Here is a 21,465-nt window from a genome sequence, read left to right on the forward strand (position 1 = left end):
TTCACGTAAAAAATCTGGAACTGGGAGTGATTTGATAGCAAGAAAGAAAGAGATCGAAACACTTGTTGTGAAGGATGAATATAAACTGTAGTTGGAAAACTGTAGGCTCACAGGCAAGGGTCACATATTACTTAGAACATAGTGTACCTAAAAGTATGGATACGAGTGGGGTATAAAAGACATAAGCATTTAAAGTAAGTACCAAGGGAAAGTGCTCATACGCTGGAGTGCTCGCAGAAATCATTGCATCTATGGACTTTTAATATATTAAAAGATGGATGAAAAAGTTCTTTGTACATATTCACTCCTATTTGAATCAGGATAAGAAGAATAGTTACTCTGAATATCATTGTGATGGACTGAACGTTGTGAAATAGAAGAATCTTTTGCAGAGGAAAAAACTGACAGTAACTGCATGTAGTGGACGTTCATTTGCAGGGGCCGTAGACTTAAAATTTTATTCGGAAATTTCACAACAATCTGGAATCAACGAGTTCCCAACATACGCCTGGGGAGATGTCGAATATGTTATCAGTAGTGTAACCTAGGGAACAGGAGACAAAAGTAAAATCTGCTGAACTGAAATTTTGCTCTCGGCTAGAAGTAGTTCAAGAAGGAATGTCACGTTGTTGAAGTCATAAAAGACATACTTTACAGTATAAAATATTATGTATCGAACTCGGGAATATAAGTGACTGTGATTAAATAGGTTGGAGAAAGATTTAAATAATTCGGATGCAGATTTAAATTATAAGTTAAAACTTAAGCTGCATGGTATGAAAACTACATCAAGAAAACTATAGTTGTTTCTGTATGTAAATGTGTATGCAAAAATTAGTCAAATTTTTTACCCAAATATTTGCTTTCTTATCCGCTATCCTGCCGAAAGAAAACATCCTAAGAAGTCTTCTGTTTACGGTGATCTACATGGGTTTTCCGATGGTGACGTGAAGCAGTATTGAAACGTCAGTTTTTAGAGTCAGGTGCAGTTGATGACTCATCTCTGTGAAACACTGTGTCACAGTAGAAACAGGACTTCTGCTACATGAGAAGGTTAATATGTAACAGCGAGAGGAAACTAAGCAATAATATGTAATTAAATGGTTCAAATGGTTCTGAGCACTATGGGACTTAACATCTGAAGTCATCAGTCCCCTAGACTTAGAACTATTTAAACCCAACTAACCTAAGGATATCACACACATCCATGCCCGAGGCAGGATTCGAACCTGCGACTGTAGCAGCAGCGCAATTCCGGACTGAAGCGCCTAGAACCGCTCGGCCACAGTGGCCGGCATGTAATCAAAAATTCAGCAGCGAGGCATATTTGATCATTGCTCTGAAAAACTGTTTATCTGCCTCCCCCTATATACTAACCAATAAAAGATAATTGCCTTGTAAGTTGGCTGTTTAGGTTTTTATATTGGTAACGCTACGCAGCGCTCTGTATGAAAATCACTGGCTGTGCTGTGTGCAGTCTGTGGCTGGGTGGCATTGTTGTAATATTCGCTATTGTAGTGTTGGGCTGTTGGCTGTTAACAGCGCGTAGCGTTGCGCAGTTAGAGGTGAGCCGCCAGCAGTGGTGGATGTGGGGAGTGAGATGGCGGAGTTTTGATAGCGGATGATCTGGACAGAGACAGTAAATTTGTAAGACTGGATGCCATGAACTGCTATATATATTATGACCTTTGAACACTATTAAGGTAAATACACTGTTTGTTCTCAATTAAAATCTTTCATTTGCTAAGTATGCCTATCAGTAGTTAGTGTCTTCAGTAGTTAGAATCTTTTATTTAGCTGGCAGTAGTGGCGCTCGCTGTACTGCAGTAGTTCGAGTGACGAAGATTTTTGTGAGGTAAGTGATTTGTGAAACGTATAGGTTAATGTTAGTCAGGGTCATTCTCTTGTAGGGATTATTTCTGTAGCACAACAATACGTTACAGTACAGTACTTACTTCATCACGGCAATAAGCGTAATAACTACGATATCTATACGCAAAGCATTTCACTTTTGTGTATGATGAGGTGAGTATATTGACTTCAGCGAACTTCCACAGAATTATCTTACAGCAAAACGCACATTTAGCGCTACAGGACACGCATTTGAGTGATTAATTTTGTACTTAAAACATTTATTTTTAAAGATTTTTGAATCACAAAGATACAAAGAAAGTTTTCGGTGATACATTTCATTCGATTGCTGTAATCTGTAACACCTGAGGGTGTAATTACATTAATTCTCAGAGGGGTACACGCTTACTTTGTGTACCGTGTGTTTGGCAAGCACAAGGAGCCCTAGCTAATATGGTATTTGCTTATACAACTTTACACATCGTTACCATATTTCTCTAAAACATAAAATACACAGCTATCTGATCATTTAACTGAGAGAGAGACAAACATTTTTTTACTACGTCAGTGACAGATGTTTACGCAATTACACAGTTGGATAACTTCACACATATGAAATTGTATTTTGTCTGTACTTTGTGAACTGTTCATATTTTTTTCGGAACCATTGTGATACTATGAGAGCTTTGAATGATATATTTGGTATGGGATCACGATTTTTAAAGTTCGATTGAGGTAGATGACACTACTGAAATGAGCAGAGAATTTTTTTAGGTATTGAAATAATTGCAGAGCTACGACGATTTTGAGATTTGGCTGAGTTTTTATGATGTTATTATTATGATGACAATGTGAATTATGCTGTTGAGGTATGTTTACGATCAATAAGATGATGCTACCGTTTATGAGGAATGTGATTACGTGTTTATATGTATATGAATAATGAATAGAAGTTAGAGACTCTGGTTTGTGAAAAAGTATGTTGGAAACCAAGAATTGGACCTTAATAGTTATGAAATGTGTGTATATGAGTGAACGTATCACAATGCCGGCGAAAATTTTTTGCACACTGTTATATTTAGAGGATTTTGTTTCTACACACCTGTAACGCAAATTCTCAACCTGTGAAATTTTATATATGAGACTGTCACTGTAGCGCAAACTGCTGTCGTAAATATTTCGGTAAGAAAGCTAAGTGACCTTGATGTAATGCATTGTTGCAAGCAGCTGTGCCACCTGCCTGGAGAAGAAGCCATTAGGTGGAGAAAAAAGAGGCCATTAACCTCGCTGTTGACATTCCTTTCTAGAAAGCATCGTAAATACGACACGCTCATTACTTGGATAGATACTTACATCTGCACATCTGATTATGACAAGTGTCTTTCTACAAGAGTTGAGAGAATTTCTACTAATTTATGAAATACCACATGACTATTGAATGATGTTCTTATGCTTTGCTTTGTACATAGTTGCTTATTTCATTTTATATCTGTTTTCCAAGCTGTGTTGCAGGATTGGTTTTATAAAATAAAATTAAATGCATTAGCTAATGTGAACGCTTTCTGTCAACAGATCTATTAAATAATAATTTTATGATCTACATTCTTCAAAAAAGGAGCACTTGGAAAGGAAAGAACAATAACAAGGAACTATTAACAGTAACAGTAACTGAATACATAATTTTGTTTTCAACTACTTGGTAATTTCTTTGCTAGAATAACTTGTTGTGGTGCACCACTTTAATCACATAGACACTAAGTTGTGAATAGACGTTTCCCTCATCTGCATTGTTGTCTTTAGTGTAATATTTTTTCTGCTTGAGCTTTGTCATGTTTACATATAATTTATTGCATTTGCTGCAGCTGTTTGCCAGGCATAGTGTTACTGAATTTCGCTTTGTATTACTCTGTTAAGCCAGTTTTACTACCGATTTATTTTTCTCTTTGCTGCACATTGGCTCATATTAGTGATAATGCTGCATTTTATTTGCTAATTTATATATGTTGCTGCTTGCTTTGCAATTTGCATTTTTTGTCATTGCTGTTTGTGTTAATTGTTTGGTACTGCTGCATTGTCTCGTCCCTTAGTATATATATATATATGAGCTCAGTAAATTTAAATTAGCTTAAGAGGGGGTAGACTACATAAGAAACTTAACTATGGAGGATAGGGAAAGAATGCACTGAGAAGTTATACGAAAAAAGTTTGTAAAAAGAAAAGGTACTGTACAATGAAGAATAATTATTCAGAAAGAGGATATGAACAGAACACAGAGAGTAGGTATAGATAGGACTTTTTGGGAATAATTGTGAATGAATGGAGATCTCGAAGAAGTAAAGAAAGTTTTGTTTGCAAAATACTGCAGTAAAACAAATCCTGTCCTTTCCTTTCGTATTATTCCGCTATGTGTTTGTGTACCCTTGTGTATTTGTGTCCTTCTTGTCTTCATGTGATTATCTGATAAGACTTATGTTGTAGAATTTTTCTAATACTCAGCTACATTCACTATGACGAGGAATACTGTTATCCTCAAATATAATTTGCATTTATAATATGTTATTTACTTTGTAAAAATGTTTAGACATTATTTATTCTGTTTTGTTTTAATGCTCACGTGTGAAGTTCATGTTTCAAAAGTTATTCTGATCTTTTATGTATGTACTAATGTCATAATTCCTGTAACACTGATGTATCTGTTTATTTATATTCTTTTGTAAAACTTGTACTACTACAAATGTTATCTGTATTGTTATGTTCTTTAATGATGTATTTTGTACCTTTGTAATTGTATTCTTATGTTGTAAATTTATAATTGTATAGACACCAGTTCTTCAAATGAAGTAACTTGTAAGCATTCATTTCACTGCACACATTTATGTAGGTCATAGTATATGCACAATATGTGAGAAATTGGGGCTGTTAGTGTTTGCACGTGTGTTAATAATTCAGCAGGGGACTGGATAACAGTATTGCTGGTTCTAAGGACAATTCCAAAAACTTTGTGAGTGCACAAGTGGTGGTTTATGGACTTGCTATATTGTCCACAAGACTCTTCGATGGCGATTTTGCACCTGCACAGTCGCAACAGATGGCTACTGGCCATCTCTACAAGGACTACAGTAGGTCTGCATCTTTGATGGCCCACGAATACCATTATTTCTACAAGGACTGCAGTAGGTCTGCACCTCTGATGGCCCAGCAATACCATACTCTCTACCAGGACTACAGTGGGTCTGCTCTGTGATGACGTACCTACCAATATTCTTCAAAACTTCGACTGACTCTGCTATGGGTTTGCTCTGTTGTTGCCCATTACCAGTCTGCATGTCAAGAGTCAGCACTGTCTTTCCGTTGGAAGGACAACACTACTTCTTCAAGATTGCATGGAAATCCACTACTTCTGTGTGCATTCTCTTTTACTGCTCAGACTTTGAGAAAAAAAAAGACACTGCAATTTTACTGTGATGAATGATCAGGACTGTCTTTATGGACTGTGAGAAAATTTTAGCTTTTGACCAACATTGTATCAATAAGTGTGTGCATTTGATTTCTTTGTTATTGTAATTATGACATTTTTTTTTTCAAATCTGTATTGGCCACTGCCCAAAACAATTTGTAATATTTTTTGTGGGGAGCATGGGGGCTATGTAAGTAGGCTGTTTAGGTTTTTATATTGGTAACACCACATAGCGCTCTGTATGAAAATCACTGGATGTGCTGTGTGCAGTCTGTGGGTGGAATTGTTGTAATATTCGTTATTGTAGTGTTGGGATGGTGGCTGTTAACAGCGCGTAGCGTTGCGCAGTTGGAGGTGAGCCGCCAGCAGTGGTGGATGTGGGGAGTGAGATGGCGGAGTTTTGATAGCTGATGATCTGGACAGAGACAGTAAATTTGTAAGACTGGATGTCATGAACTGCTATATATATTATGACCTTTGAACACTATTAAGGCAAATACATTGTTTGTTCTCTATTAAAATCTTTCATTTGCTAAGTATGCCTATCAGTAGTTAGTGCCTCAGTAGTTAGAATCTTTTATTTAGCTGGCAGTAGTGTCGCTCGCTGTATTGCAATAGTTCGAGTAACGAAGATTTTTGTGAGGTAAGTGATTTGTGAAACGTATAGGTTAATGTTAGTCAGGGCCATTCTCTTGTAGGGATTATTGAAAGTCAGATTGCGTTGCGCTAAAAATATAGGCTGTCCGTATAGTGTTGATCAGAATAGGTAAAGAGTGAAATGTCTGAGTACGTTCAGTTCTGCTCAGCTGTTTGGAAATCAAATAATGTAAGGGGTTTATCAGCACAGTAATTCGTTAATTTTTCTATGGGGACGTTTCAGCCTTCAAGATATTCAATGCGTCCGGCTGGAATGCAAACTGACTGCCAAAGCAGATTGACAGCCAACTGCTGCAAAATTCCCACTTTTGTCTGCAAAGTTTCCGTCGAACTGCTTCTGCGTTCATCTGTCAGAGTGCAGCATTTGAACGTTTCTATAACTGTTACATAACAATCCAACAGTGCACCCATCTTGTATATGGCGGAGGGTACTTGATACCTCAAAATTCCACATAGCACAGTGGTAGCCGTAACATCTGATAACTGCAGGAAAATCATCTATTTAAAAAAAAGTTATACTGAGAAATGCGAAGACTATAAGCAAGGAATATGTGTAGGGGGCACTGTATACGGAGACTGGAACTGGGAAGCTGACATGGATAGATTAACTCTTTGCTATGTTCAGTACTGACTACTCTTAATGGTTTTAATGTCTCTGGTAATATATACCGATTAAGCGAATATCGAATGACCACATAAAATTAAATTTAAAATCGTTTTGTTTATAATGGGACTTAATAAATTGTTTTATTTGCTTTAAAGACATGAGGAGCAATATTTGTTTTGGTTGACTCCTGCTACAACTTGCCAACATACAGGGTGGTCCATTGATCGTGACCGGGCCAAATATCTCACGAAATAAGCGTCAAACGAAAATATTACAGAGAACGAAACTTGTCTAGCTTGAAGGGGGAAACCAGATGGTGCTATGGTTGAAGTTTTTTCGTTTGATTCTTTTTTGGTGAGATAGTTGGCCCGGTCACTATCAATGGACCACCCTGTACACCGTAACAGATGCAGGCTGTTTTGCAAGGGACACCCTATGCCTCCGTTCACTGCGATAGTGGTAGGTGTCCGGATACATTTGATCAGACAATGTACACCGTCAGAGAACACGAGTTTCAACATACACTGCAAAAGATGGTTACGGTACAGGTCCAGCTAAGGAGGCAACTCATACGTCTGTGCATTTAGTTCTAGGATCTTGTCTGAAAAAGTCTCCACAGTCTCATTTGCCTCCTGTGTGAACCCAAAAGGCTTTCCTGCTTGCGGTGTATTTTACGCAAACCTTCAGTTAATTGCTCAAATGTATTTGAATTTCTCAGCGCACATCACGTACGAATTGGCTACACCCATAAGGCGTAAATTGGCAATCCGTAGAGTAGTTTCATCTGACCAATTACTCATTCCGGCTGCAACCAATACGTCATTAATGATTTCTGTTACGTTCTATGTTGTTTTGCTGGAGGAGGGTGTGATTAGGTTGGCTACTGAACGATCTACTGAAAAGTGGGGCATTGCTACTGGAGACTTAAATTTACTCGAACCCGAGTGTGAGCCCGCAGAGATTCGAACTGAACCAGCAATTCATTATCGCGTAACTTTTATTGAACATTTCCTTCTAAAAATTCAGACACTTGTTTCGTCAGAGCGATTATACTCTCACCTTGTGCCCAGCATCTTTGTGCGATTTGCCACTAACTTAATTTTATTTTGAAAATATGTGCTTCAAATGGAGCAAGATATACCAAGCAAGAAAATATACACTACTGGCCATTCAAATTGCTACACCACGAAGATGACGTGCTACAGACGCGAAATTTAACCGACAGGAAGAAGATGCTGTGATATGAAAATGAATAGCTTTTCAAAGCATTCACACAAGGTTGGCGCCGTTGGCGACACCTACAACGTGCTGACATGAGGAAAGTTTCCAACCGATTTCTCATACACAAACAGCAGTTGACCGGCGTTGCCTGGTGAAACGTTGTGATGCCTCGTGGAAGGAGGAGAAATGCGTTCCCTCACATTTCCGACTTTGATAAAGGTCGGATTGTAGCCTATCGCGATTGCGGTTTATCGTATCGCGACATTGCGGCTCGCGATGGTCGAGATCCAATGACTGTTAGCAGAATATGGAATCGATGGGTTCAGGAGGGTAATACGGAACGCCATGCTGGATACCAACGGCCTCGTATCACTAGCAGTCGAGATGACAGGCATCTTATCCGCGTGGCTGTAACGAATCGTGCAGCCACGTCTCGATCCCTGAGTCAACAGATGGGGACGTCTGCAAGACAACAACCATCTGCACGAACAGTTCGAAGGCTTTAGCAGCAACATGGACTATCAGCTCGGAGACCATGACTGCGGTTGCCCTTGACGCTGCATCAGAGACAGGAGCGCCTGCGATGGTGTACTCAACGACGAACCTGGGTGCACGAATGGAAAAACGTCATTTTTTCGGATTAATCCAGGTTCTGTATACAGCATCATCATGGTCACATCCGTGTTTGACAACATCGCGGTGAACGCACACTGGATGCGTGCATTCGTCGTCGCCATACTGGCGTGATGGTATGGGGTGCCATTGGTTACACGTCTAAGTCACCTCTTGTTCGCATTTCCGGCACTTTGAACAGTGGACGTTACATTTCAGATGTGTTACGACCCTTGGCTCTAACCTTCATTCGATCCCTGCGAAACCCTACATTTCAGCAGGATAATGCACGACTGTATGTTGCAGTTCCTGTACTGGCCTTTCTGGATACAGAAAATGTTCGACTGCTGCCCTGGCCAGCACATTCTCCAGATCTCTCACCAATTGAAAACGTCTTGTCAATGGTGGGCGAACAACTGGCTCGTCACAAAACGCCAGTCATTACTCTTGATGAACTGTGGTATCGTGTTGAAGCAGCATGGGCAGCTGTACTTGTACACGCCATCCAAGCTCAGTTTGATTCAATGCCCAGGCGTATCAAGGCCGTTATTACGGCCAGAGGTGGTTGCTCTGGGTACTCATTTCTCACGATCTACGCACCCAAATTCCGTGAAAATGTAATCACATGTCATTTCTTGTATAATATATTTGTCCAATGAATACCCGTTTATCATCTGCATTTCTTCTTGGCGTAGCAATTTTAATGTCCAGTAGTGTAATTTACTATGTACGAAACTAGATTCATCTACTTGTTCTACCTGATCTTCGCCCAGCGTTACACACTACACTCGTTTGTCTACAAGTAGAACAAGTTACAAGAATGAACGTAGTATGTGGTTCACTATGACCCGCTAAATTACAAACATTACATCTCGTGGTAGCAAATTTGTGTCTTTACAATTTCTTCTAAATTATGATAAGTCAATAGGTTCCGCTGCTTTCAGAAAAAATACTTTGAACATAGCATGCCGATCAATGCGCCTAAACTCTGCCATATCACAACTAAAGTAAAAGATTTTTTTTGCTTGCTTGCCGCATGTCTGACGGTCGTAAATGCAGATAATTGCCTCGAAATTCCGAGCGTTGGAGTCGTACACTTCCGACGCCAGATTAACGATGCCAAATTAACTGAAACATTATTAGAGTTCAGTTATTTATTCACAGTGTTCACAAATCGTCTTTCTTCTGCAGAAAAGAAAAATGTTCAAATGTGTGTGAAATCTTATGGGACTTAACTGCTAAGGTCATCAGTCCCTGAGCTTACGCACTACTTAACCTAAATTATCCTAAGGGCAAACACACACACCCATGCCCGAGGGAGGACTCGAACCTCCGCCAGGACCAGCCGCACAGTCTATGACTGCAGTGCCCCATGACCGCTCGGCTAATCCCGCGCGGCCTTTTGCGGCAACCCGGACTATTGTTGATTCGGCTGCGTGTTGGATTGTGGCTGACGTCAGTCGAGTCAGCTCAGCGGTTGCACGTTCAGGAAGCTCGGTTTGTAATGACCGAACCGAATATATTCTCCTTATTCTGGCACATTCGCTTAATAGACTGTTAACTGCTATGTCTGTTCCAGTTTCTTGCAAAGTACGCTACGAGCTAACGAATATGCTAGTCTCGTTTCATTTGGTTTTCCGTCCTCTTTTCGGCAGAAGGCTTATTCCTTACTCGGCAGACAATGTCGTCGACATGATCCACTTGCGACAAAATGGTCCACTGGTAGCAGGATGAGACGCTTAATTAAACGCCCTCTCTAGCACTTGATTTACATAATGTGTGTACGGGCACGGGCTGTGACATAGGAAGGACGACGTATGGAAATCTTGGTGTGGTCGTGGGTCGTGCACGGAAGGGCGAAGCAATAAAGGCCAGTAATGGCGTAAGGCGGGAAATCCAAGTTGGAGTCCCGGTCAGGCACAGTTTTTCAGTGCCGCCATTCCCTTATACAACTGACTGGTGCTCGTACTCACAACTGCGAATAGTTTCATGTATCCGTAATGAGATTTTCACTTTGCTGAGGTGTGTGTGCTGATATGAAACTTGTTGACAGATTAAAGCTATGTGCCGGACCGGGGCTCGAACTCGGGACCTTTGCCTTTCGCGGGCAAATGCTCTACCAACTGAGCTACCCAAGCATGACTCACGACCCGCCCTCATGTACTCCATAACGGATGTAGCCGCCGCAGTGCCTGTTCCTTGGGACATGTATGGCTGCAGTGTAGTACATGTGGGCCCTATGTCTCCTGCATTGAGAGTATTGCGCATTTCTAGTTTCATTAAGGGAGAAGACACTGTTCTTGTTTGTGGGGCACTTAGTAGTCTTTCTACAACAGGCGATCAAACAATTTCCGTCTGAGGGCGTTGCTGCAGCGTGTACCAGCGTAGCGCGTCTCCGATGCGGGTATATAAGCAGCGATATGTAGGCAAGGGATTAGTGTGGTATTCAAGATTTTCCGGCACGCGAAGTGTAATTGCGGAAATGTGAACTATGGTGACATTACTACCAAATGCGTCCAAACAGGGTCAACGTGCTATTACTCTTCTCTTGGTTGCCGAAGGACAAAGACCGGTTGACATCCATCGGCTAATGAAAAATGTGAATGGGGCAGCATGTCTGTCGAAAACTACAGTTGCGTACTGATGCGCAAATTTCCGTGACGGTCGCTAATCGACACAAAACGCCGGTCGATGTGGGACGCCAGCCTCATCCATTAGGGGCAAGTGGGAAACTCTCGAGCACCCAGCCGATAGTCCGGATCTCTCCCCTTACGATTATCAAGGCTTCGGTCCTTTAGAAATGACTTCGAAGGGTCGACGATTGCTGTCGGACAGGATGTGCAGCCGGACACGCTGTTTCACCAAACGAATATCTTCAACCTGGAGCGTCTGTGGGATGATTTCCTCAGTGTTCAAGGCAATTTTGTTTGACTGGCATACTGCTTATGGGCTGTAATGCCTTCGAACAGAAACTGTTTGATCGCCATTTATACATCATTTTTCATTATTAAAATTTTTTAAAATCAATCGTGTCATGTTTCCAGGATCCAGTCCCTGTGAACGATGGATACAGTAGATACTGTGGATAATTTTAAGGATACAGCACGCAGTGTTGTACAAAATACGACTTCGTTTTGAAAAGCCATGCATACTGCATCCCACATGCAAAGAGGCTGCCGCTAGTATTCTGCCTTCATGCGCAACTTCAGTAGATGTTCTGGGTCTCCCATTTTTTGAACACAGTTCCTATCAGCCTGTCTCTTCAATTGTTTTCGTTATAGATTATTATAGATTACACTGATAAACGAACAATTGTTTCATTTTCATATTTCCTACCCCGCGTTGAAGTTACTGCAAAATGACGCGTTTTTAATTGAAGAAATCAAACTTGTCACGCTTTTTGAATAATTTTGACAAGACACGTTTCATGCTTTCACTTGTCTTCAGTCAGGTAACTACAGTCACAAATATTTTGTATGTACGTCGACTGCAGTATTCATTGCCAACTTCAGCTGTGCAGTATATGTAATGACTCATTGAAATAACTACAATATTTCGCTTTGTTCCGATAAATCAGTATACTTGCTGCAATAAAATTCTTGATTTCTAAGTAATATCGTCAACGGAAGTGCGTCCAGAGTCAATTAGGATTTGCACTAAGTGATCAAAAGTATTCGGACACCTGGTTGAAAATGAATTACAAGTTCGTGGTGCCCTCCATCGGTAATGCTGGAATTCAGTATGGTGTTGGCCCACCCTTAACCTTGATTACAGCTTCCACCCTCGCAGGCATACCTTCAATAAGGTGCTGGAGGGTTTCTTGGGGAATGACAGCACTGAGGAGACGTATGGATGTCAGTCGGTGGGGCCTGGCACGAATTCGGCGTTCCCAAACATCCCAAAGGTGTTCTGCAGGATCCAGGTCAGGACTCTGTGCAGGTCAGTCCATTACAGGGATGTTATTGTCGTGTAACCACTCCGCCACAGGCCGTGCATTACGAACAGGTGCTCCATCGTGTTGAAAGATGCACTCGCCATCCCTGAATTACTCTTCAACAATGGGAAGCAAGAAGGTCCTTAAAACATCAGTGTAGGTCTGTGCACAACAAGGGGTGCAAGCCCCCTCCATGAAAAACACAATCACACCATAACGCCACCGCCTCCGAATTTTACTGTTGGCACTACACACGCTGGGAGATGACGTTTACCGGGCATTCGCTATACACACATCCTGGCATCGGATCGCCACATTGTGTACCGTGATTCGTCACTCCACACAACGTTTTTTGTTCAATAGTCCAATGTTTACGCTCTTTACTCCAAGTGAGGTGTCGTTTGGCATTTACCGGCGTGATGAATGACTTATGAGCAGCTGCTCGAGTATGACATTCAAGTTTTCTCACCTCCTGCCTGTCATAGTACTGGCAGTGGATCCTGATGCAGTTTGGAATTCCTGTGTGATGATCTGGATAGATGTCTGCCTATTACTCATTACGACCCTCTTCAACTGTCAGTCAACAGGCGAGACCGGCCTGTACTCTTTTGTGCTGTACGTGTCCCTTCACGTTCTACTTCACTATCACATCTGAAACACTTACCTAGGGATGTTTGGAAATGTCGCATACAGGCATATGACACAAATGGTACCCAATCACCTGCCCACGTTCGCAGTCTGTGAGTTCCGCAGAGCGCCCCATTGTGCTCTCTCACGATGTCTAATGACTACTTAAGTGGCTGATATGGAGTACCTGGCAGTAGGTGGGAGCACAATACATCTAATATGAAAAACATATGTTTTTGGGGATGGCCGAATGCTTTTGATCACATAATGTATGTGAGTGTGCTCCTTCACATACAACATTTGAGAAACGATGGCTGCAATTCTCCTGGAAAAAGGTTCACCATAAAGGACGTTCCAAAGCAACGAAAAAGAGTCAATAAAGCATTTGACGATCTGTTATTGGAATTGTATGTCGCGAAGGATACCGCAACAGACATGAAGAATGAGAAATTTTCGTATGTGATGGAATCAAATTTGCAGTATTTTATCTGCAAGTAAACTGAAAATGAACTCTCCGCAATATTTTGACCGTTCTATACGACCTGGAGCCGGCACACTGACTATGGCGGAAACACGTGCCCTCAAAAAATGGTTCAAATGGCTCTGAGCACTATGGGACTTAACTTCTGAGGTCATCAGTCCCCTAGAACTTAGAACTACTTAAACCTAACTGACCTAAGGACATCACACACATGCATGCCCGAGGCAGGATTCGAATCTGCGACCGTAGCGATCGCACGGTTCCAGACTGTAGCGCCTAGAACCGCTCGGCCACCGCGGCCGGCACGTGCCCACAATTAACGCCAGAGAAGCAACACAACCTGTTAAACCAGTAGGAGGAGACCAGTGTTCGCAAGCGAAGTAAAAAGAGTTCGAGAACAGGCAGAGATACTAAGAAGACACTATCAGCACGCTCCCATGTGCGCGGCCCGCGAGGGTACGGACGCTGGACGCTCGGCGCCTAGGCGCGAACCACGTTCGTAACAGATAGATTGAGGGCGACGGGGAGGGGGGTGGAGGGGGTTTGGGGGGGGGAGGAGATAAAAGCCCAGCGCCGGCTCCTCGGCGGTCAGTTCTTCAGCGCAGCTGATGATGGCAACGTGGTCGCTTGTCGAAATATTGTGCCCGTTGGAAACTAACACCCGACTGTTCACACGTGAACACTTTCGTCATGAAGTACGCCAGGAGTAATTGAAGAATGACTTGCCTTGGAAGGCAGTCATACTCGTACTTGTTTCAGTGGCAAATATACTAAAATTGGAAAGATACACAGAAGATTAGTATGGCCGCTGCGAAAGGATTACACGAAAAATCATGAAGCGTTCCACGTTAAAAAAATAATGGGTCAAAAATTTAAAATCAAAAGGAACTAAAGAAGTAAAATACTAAAGAAACAATTAAAACAACAATTACAGGAAAGTAATAGAAGTTGGTAGAGCATTTGCCCTCAAAAAAAGAATGTCCCCAGTTCGAGTCTCGATCTGAAACACAGGTTTAATGTGTCTGGAAATTGCGTATCAGCCCAGTCACCACTGCACAGTGAAAAGTCATTCTGGAAACAAATATGTTGAAGTGCTCTAGACAAACTGGTGACAGATGTCTGAGAAGTAGCGTCGATCAAGACATGTGGATTTCATCTTCGTCAGGATGCTGTACCCAAAGGTTCTTTGACAATAGGCCAGTTGTGGGGTTTAAAGTTCGAAGTGTTGTGCATCCATCTAGTTCACTAGTTTTGCTTATCTGACTTACTCCTATTTCCGTATCTTGACACCTGAAAATGCTTTGAATCCAATGAAGATCTGATGGAAACTGCAGGTGGTTACTACGCTGAAGCTTCAGATTTGTACTTTTTGAATGGAGTCTACACAACGTTGGGACGTTTTCCAAATATAAGTGCACTTATCACCGTAAACAGTCTTTTAATAACACGTCAAGAAGTTTTCACCTTGGCTGTACAATGGCGGCTTGGAGTGACATTGTCGATAAATGCGGCTTAGGTCGCCACTGATTATAAAATATCATCTAGAATCATAGGTGTAGTGAGCAAAGGGAATAGCACCCGCAGCTTCAGGGGGGTTGCACAGCTGAAAATGTGTGCCGCGACCGGGACTCGAACCTGGGATGTCCTGCTTATATGGCAGACGCTCTAACCATTTTTTTTTTTTTTTTGTAGTCTCATTTTGTTCGTTTTCGTTCGTTGTATCTGATCGGTGCGAACGTCGCAAGACACCGGTTTCACTTCGTAGTTGATCCATTATCTCAGTTTTTTTATTACAGAGGGCAACTAAGCCTCTGACCCAACACGCTGAGTTACCGTGCCGGCTACCCATCTGAGCCACCGAGGGCACAGATGAATACTGCGACTGCAGGGACTTATCCCTTGCACGCTTCCAGTGAGACCCACATTCCCAGCTGTCCACAATCTACATACGTAATGTTCCTAATAGATACTTTGCCCATCCACTCGTTACTCGCGCCCACTTAAGTTGATGATTCCCGTAAGAGTTCGGGCAACCTGTGCGCACTCGCACAGATGAAGGTCAATGGCCGGGTAGCCATTTAATTATATATGAAGATAGTAACAGTTCTCGAAGAAACAGATACCATTGATGACCTTGTAGCTTCTCTAGAATAAACGATAATTAATTGAAACCCTCAGCTGCTGACAGGTGTTGTTGACATACCTTGATGGGGACAGCTGAAAATGTGTGCCCCGACCGGGACTCGAACCCGGGACCTCCTGCTATGTCAAAAACACTGTCGGTAGCTGAGGGTTTCAGTTACTTATCGTTTATTGTAGAGAAACTGCACAGTCATCAATGCTATCTGTTCTTTCGAGAACAGTTACTATCTTCATATATAGAATTAATAAATATCTGTGCGAGAGCTCAAACTAAACTGGAACTGTACCACACTTTATGTATCGCGTAAACTTCCGGAAAAATGTCGAACAATTAATCAAAGTTCGGTTAGTGCAAGTTTGTGTTTCCTCGATTGTGAGCTAGTTAAATTACGAGTGCAGATCACTCGCAAATAACAGCAGTAAAGCTTTAGAGTTCAGATTAGTTCACCGAACACGAAATATTCAAAGTTCACAGGCTGATAATATGTCGAAGTATTCGCTACTGACAAGCGCGAATTTACAAACCCACAATTCAATACATAAAGGAATTTCGACACACTCGAAACATTATCTCTGCATCGCTTATACATACTGAAAGCCGACTGCTCCACGAATGCCAAACGATATGCCCCACACGAGATGGCTACCACCCATTTAAGCCCTCGCTTTGTCCTGAGTCAAGTGCACACAATTGCTGAAACATAGGTAAAAACTATAATTTAACACTATACGCATGTATCATACATCAATTTGTACATAAATTTCCTCAACTTTCCATTCATTTGCTTGGTATTTTTAAGTTAAATAGTTTGTGCAAAAACAATGATTTTGTCGAGATAAACACTGCTTTACGCTCTTTTGTTGATAATAAGTATAGACAGTTAAAGGATAGTATCTTCATACATCCCTCTCTATTTTTACTTCGTAATACTACCGCTACTTTCAATATTTAATATATTATTTTCGTAAAAATTATGGTTTTACGTACGAAATACTCGTTTTAGCCTGTAATTTAAAATATGTATTGTTTATAAGAAATCTACTATACTAATCTATCCTATCCGTAGACAGTTCGTTTGAGAAAATCGATAAAGGGGTTGTCGAGATATTAACTTCGGTTATGATCATTTGTTTCATACCAGCGCTAAAATTATGTAGATTTCTTCTCAACATCTGACAAGAAATTACGCTTTCTGTTTGAACTATGCCTTGAGCCTAAATTTGAACAAGCGAGGTACTAATGTCTCACACGCAAAGTACTTGAGAATTTTCGGAAAGTACATTCCACCACAGTGCTTTTGACAAGAAGAATAAAATTGTCACGTTACCTTGCTGTGCATCTTCTTAATTTCAGCGTCAGCAAAATGAGTCACTTATACTTCATTTTAGTAACTGCCAAATATCTGTATTCATATTTCTGCCAGCTTTTATCACTGCAAACCATAATCAGTGTAACACACACTCCCATTTCATATCTATACAAATAACAACGTGTAGAAGAGTTTGCTTTACAAATATTATTATGTAACTTGAAAATCAAAATAGAGCACGGCTCTTACATCTTAAATATGGCTTCCTTGTATTTAGTCCGAATTGCACAAAATCACATACAAACATAAACTTGTGTAGTGATCTAGTCCAAGTCTCCATCGGAAATGCTAGTATAAAATGCACTTCGCAGTGTGCACTTTTGTTGTTCTGACTAATACTGCTTCTCCCTTTGTACCAATAGCTAGTATCATGTTTTTTGAAATTTTGCAGAGCTCACGACATTTGGCATGTATTCTGTAATAAATCAGAGCCTACTTCTCCTTAGATAATTACACGTATCTGTTTAGCTGCTCCTCTTGTAGAATTTTTGCGTTCTACCTTTGTCCTCCGATCATCTCATTGCTAATTAGGTCAGTTAACACACGCACGCACGCACACACACACACGCACACACACACACGCACACACACACACACACACAAACACAGACACTTGCATCTTCATGTCACCCGTTCTGAACTATGGCTATGTATATTGTGCTGTTTTGGAACTACAGTTACTCAAAACGGCGGGATATGTGCGCACCAATATATCCGCAGGGATTTACTACAGAATATTCCTTATACTAAGGCCATGTCTCCTTAGAATGAGAAAAAGGTAGCTTCACAATAGTCTTAATAACAAAAATCTTTAAACAAAAGAAATCAAACACTGTATACTCACATATTTCACAAATATGGTGTATGAACGTCTACAGCATCATTAATTGCAACTTTAGCCAAGAGGCGACAGCATGTTACCGTCACTTCACAACATTAATTCCCGTTACACTCGCTAGACGGCATATGCATGTAGTTAGGCGTGCTCTACGACACGCCTCTTTACTCATGAGAACAGACAAGTGCGCAAGTGTCAGCACCTGTAACAATGCAATGTTGTTATGTGGCTGGGAGTTCACTGTTTTTGGTCAAATGATACTTGTGTCGTTACAAAACCCACACTCCCTTGTGATCCACTTGTTACACGTACACTTATTCATGTTGCAAATTTATGCAGACCTTAGTGCAATTACATGGGCTTAATTTCAAAACTCAATTCGTGCATTTCCAGTGACTGGTTCAAATGGTTCAAATGGCTCTGGGCACTATGGGACTCAACTGCTGTGGTCATAAGTCCCCTAGAACTTAGAACTACTTAAACCTAACTAACCTAAGGACAGCACACAACACCCAGCCATCACGAGGCAGAGAAAATCCCTGACCCCGCCGGGAATCGAACCCGGGAACCCGGGCGTGGGAAGCGAGAATGCTACCGCACGACCACGAGATGCGGGCCAGTGACTGGTGACCCACAGCTTGTAGACATCTGTTGAAAATGAGCTACTATTACAATCTGTATTATTGTTAACAACTTCTGTTTTTACTAATTATCATCAGACACAATTATTTTAATTATGCTTAAAACCAAGATACCATATCTGTTATAGTGCGTTTGTTCTCAAAAGTGCTTCTACTGCAGCATATGAAACAAATATGTTTTATCGCTTAATCTGGCCACTGCACGTAAAGGACAAACACCAACAAAGCAAAGCACAACTTGAGAGTAACACAGGTGATTTTTAACTGACCAGGAAAGTTATAGGCCCAGTTAAGGATCTTGTAATGGATGTTACGTCTGCTTTTAACAGAATTTTGAAATTGAACAAACATAAATTAAGCGATATTTGCCTTTAATGGAATTGCCTTTTTTTCTTAAATGAAACAAAAGTTAATCACAAGTAATCTGTATTTAACAGAACAAATGCTATTTACTCTTAAACAAAGCAACAGTTAATGAAAAGTTATCAGTGAGACAAAATTAATTGAAACTCGAACTTTGTTAAAAGAGGCGAGGCCTATGGGAGGAACCCTATGGAAGGAAGACTGCATCGAGGCTATAGCCTTCATATCTGTGCGGCTCGCTGATGCAAGGTTAAAGAATCTTAATTAAAAATAGAACTTCGTCACCAATTTGGATTGCACATCATATGAGAAGCGCACTGTCCAGATTACAGTTCGCGATACGATAGACAGCAAAAGCTTACATCTTTTCCAAGTCATCAGCTCCAGACGTCCTTCGGCTTCCCTCTTCCTCTCGATCGCTGAAGAAGTCCGTCGAAGCTCCGTCCTCGAATCGCCGTAAAATTTCGTCCCTCTGCCCAACTTCCAGCCTCAAAAATTCCTTATATAGGAGTGCTGACTGTATGCTATTGCCATTGTGGCGGCCGAGAATTGTCTTAAAATATTTGAAAATCGGGGAAAAGACAGTAACATGGCGTACATGCCGTTGGCACTGGACTGAAGCAATGTTGTTTCGATTGGCCAGCTTCTCTGCTCTCTGCGTAAGGTATAAAGACACAGTCTCATTGGGCAAACCCAAACGCTGGAGCACCCACACTAGCTGGCAGTCGCAGGGGCGTGGGGCCTTAGTACCGAGCACAGAGATGCCAGACTCAATTTGCCTCCAGAGGGCAGCGTGTCAGACTGTATAGGTACATAAGGAAAAGCTCCAACAAGCCACGACAAAAATTTAAAACCAATGATAACAATCACTAGCGCAGCCGCTGTAAGCGCCGATAAAGATATATTTTGCAACGCCGGAAGACGGATAACAAATGATAAAAAACTCCATTCAATTTTTTTGTTAATAGAGAGACTTTGTCTTTATTTCTCGAGTGCAGAAGACGTATTTTTGTAAGATGTGTGAGGTAGCCATTCGTGTTGTCTGAATACTAATTATTATTTGTGCAAAACAACGAAAGTTTTCTTTTCTTCGCCGGCCGCAGTGGACGTGCGGTTCTAGGCGCTTCAGTCTGGAACCGCGCGACCGCTACGGTCGCAGGTTCGAATTCTGCCTCGCGCATGGATGTGTGTGATGTCCTTACGTCAGTTAGGTTTGAGTAGTTCTAAGTTCTAGGGGAGTGATGACCACAGATGTTAAGTCCCATAGTGCTCTGAGCTATTTGAGCTATTTTTTCTTTTCTTCCGCGCATCATCTCAGTGTCAGGTCCCCAAGCGGCCTGCATTCGAAAGAAGAAGTGCGATTACTAACTGTTATAGACACGGTCAGCATATATATATTCATGGCGGAAGAAGATGAATATAACTACGGACATCAGAAGTTCACGGTAAACGGACTCACAGGAAAGAACGATAAAACTTCATAATTTGGGCATTAATTGAAAATAATTGATTTCTATTAATCTCTTTATTTATGTACCCTTTCTTCTTATATATAAATTTGCACAACACGGTCGGACGCCTGGTGCGATTGTCCAGCCTGACCTACGTCGCTGTTAGCGCCCCTCCCCCCCCCCCCCCCCCCCTCACCTCCACCACCACACGGAGAAGTGGTTGAAGAAGCACTGAGATATATCAATGGGCCCTCGACCGAAAAAACGGCCCTGAGTTAAACCTGAAAACGCCAGCAGAGAGAGAAGCTTTCTCTTCCAACACGCACGGCAAGTGACAAAATGGCAAGTGGCAAAACACTGGCCTGCACACCTGTTGCAGTCATTCCGATCCGAATCAGTATGCAGCAGTGTCGTCTGAATGGATGAAAACCTGCTGATCACTCCATAGGAGTTTTAATTAGTTGTGTTATGACTTCTTTGCACGCTGCGCGGGTCTTCAGTAGATACAGGAACAGATGATGTTCGTGAACAGAGAATTCGGTTATTAATTTGTTCCACATCTAATATCGAACAGTAAAAATAATACATAACTTCGCTGCTGTATTTGCAGAGTCAGTTGCTAACAGTAGAAAGTAGAAACAAATATAGATACAAAAGATTTAGAAATCTGTCACTCTAAGTGTCTCTGTAGAAGGTACCGAGCCCTGGTCACTTTGACAGTTTGTGAATCTTATTCAGCTCGTTCAGCTCGCAAACACTCAAAATTGGCTCAGCGCATTGATGTTCGAACTTAAGTACATCCGCCGCTGGAGCTCCGGAGAGGGGGGGCTTGCATATCATTGATGGCGACGTAATCCTTCATGGCACCACCCCTGTTCCACAGTGGCGGGTGTGAGAAACGCACGCGCGTATTTGAAAGTGCAACGATCAGATATCGCCCTGTACCGCAGGTTGATGATGTGACAAGGAAGTTTGCGCCTGCCACTGATGGTTCCACGGGTCTTGCATGATTAAATTACTGTTATGACAACTGGCTGCTGCGCGCCACGGCGCTTTTAAAGACGTCAGTCACTGGTGTTCAGATAGCTAAAATTTTGAAAGAATTGGTAATTCTGGGTTGTTTTTATTTTTGTCCACTCATCTAGCTATGGGTATAATCTCCCAAATCATAGTGGTGGAACTGGTAGGCAGTGCATGTTTCTGAGACTAATAA

At 41.6% G+C, this 21,465-nt stretch overlaps 1 non-coding gene across 1 annotated transcript; it reads left to right on the forward strand.

Moving 5' to 3' along the window:
- Positions 1–14,197: 14,197 nt before the first annotated feature.
- LOC126458757 (U6 spliceosomal RNA) lies at positions 14,198–14,300 on the forward strand. Its single transcript, XR_007585725.1, has one exon. It is a non-coding gene; the product is annotated as a U6 spliceosomal RNA (small nuclear RNA).
- Positions 14,301–21,465: the final 7,165 nt, after the last annotated feature.

This window comes from Schistocerca serialis, chromosome 2 (genome assembly GCF_023864345.2).
Source record: "Schistocerca serialis cubense isolate TAMUIC-IGC-003099 chromosome 2, iqSchSeri2.2, whole genome shotgun sequence".
In the NCBI taxonomy this organism is placed as follows: domain Eukaryota; kingdom Metazoa; phylum Arthropoda; class Insecta; order Orthoptera; family Acrididae; genus Schistocerca; species Schistocerca serialis.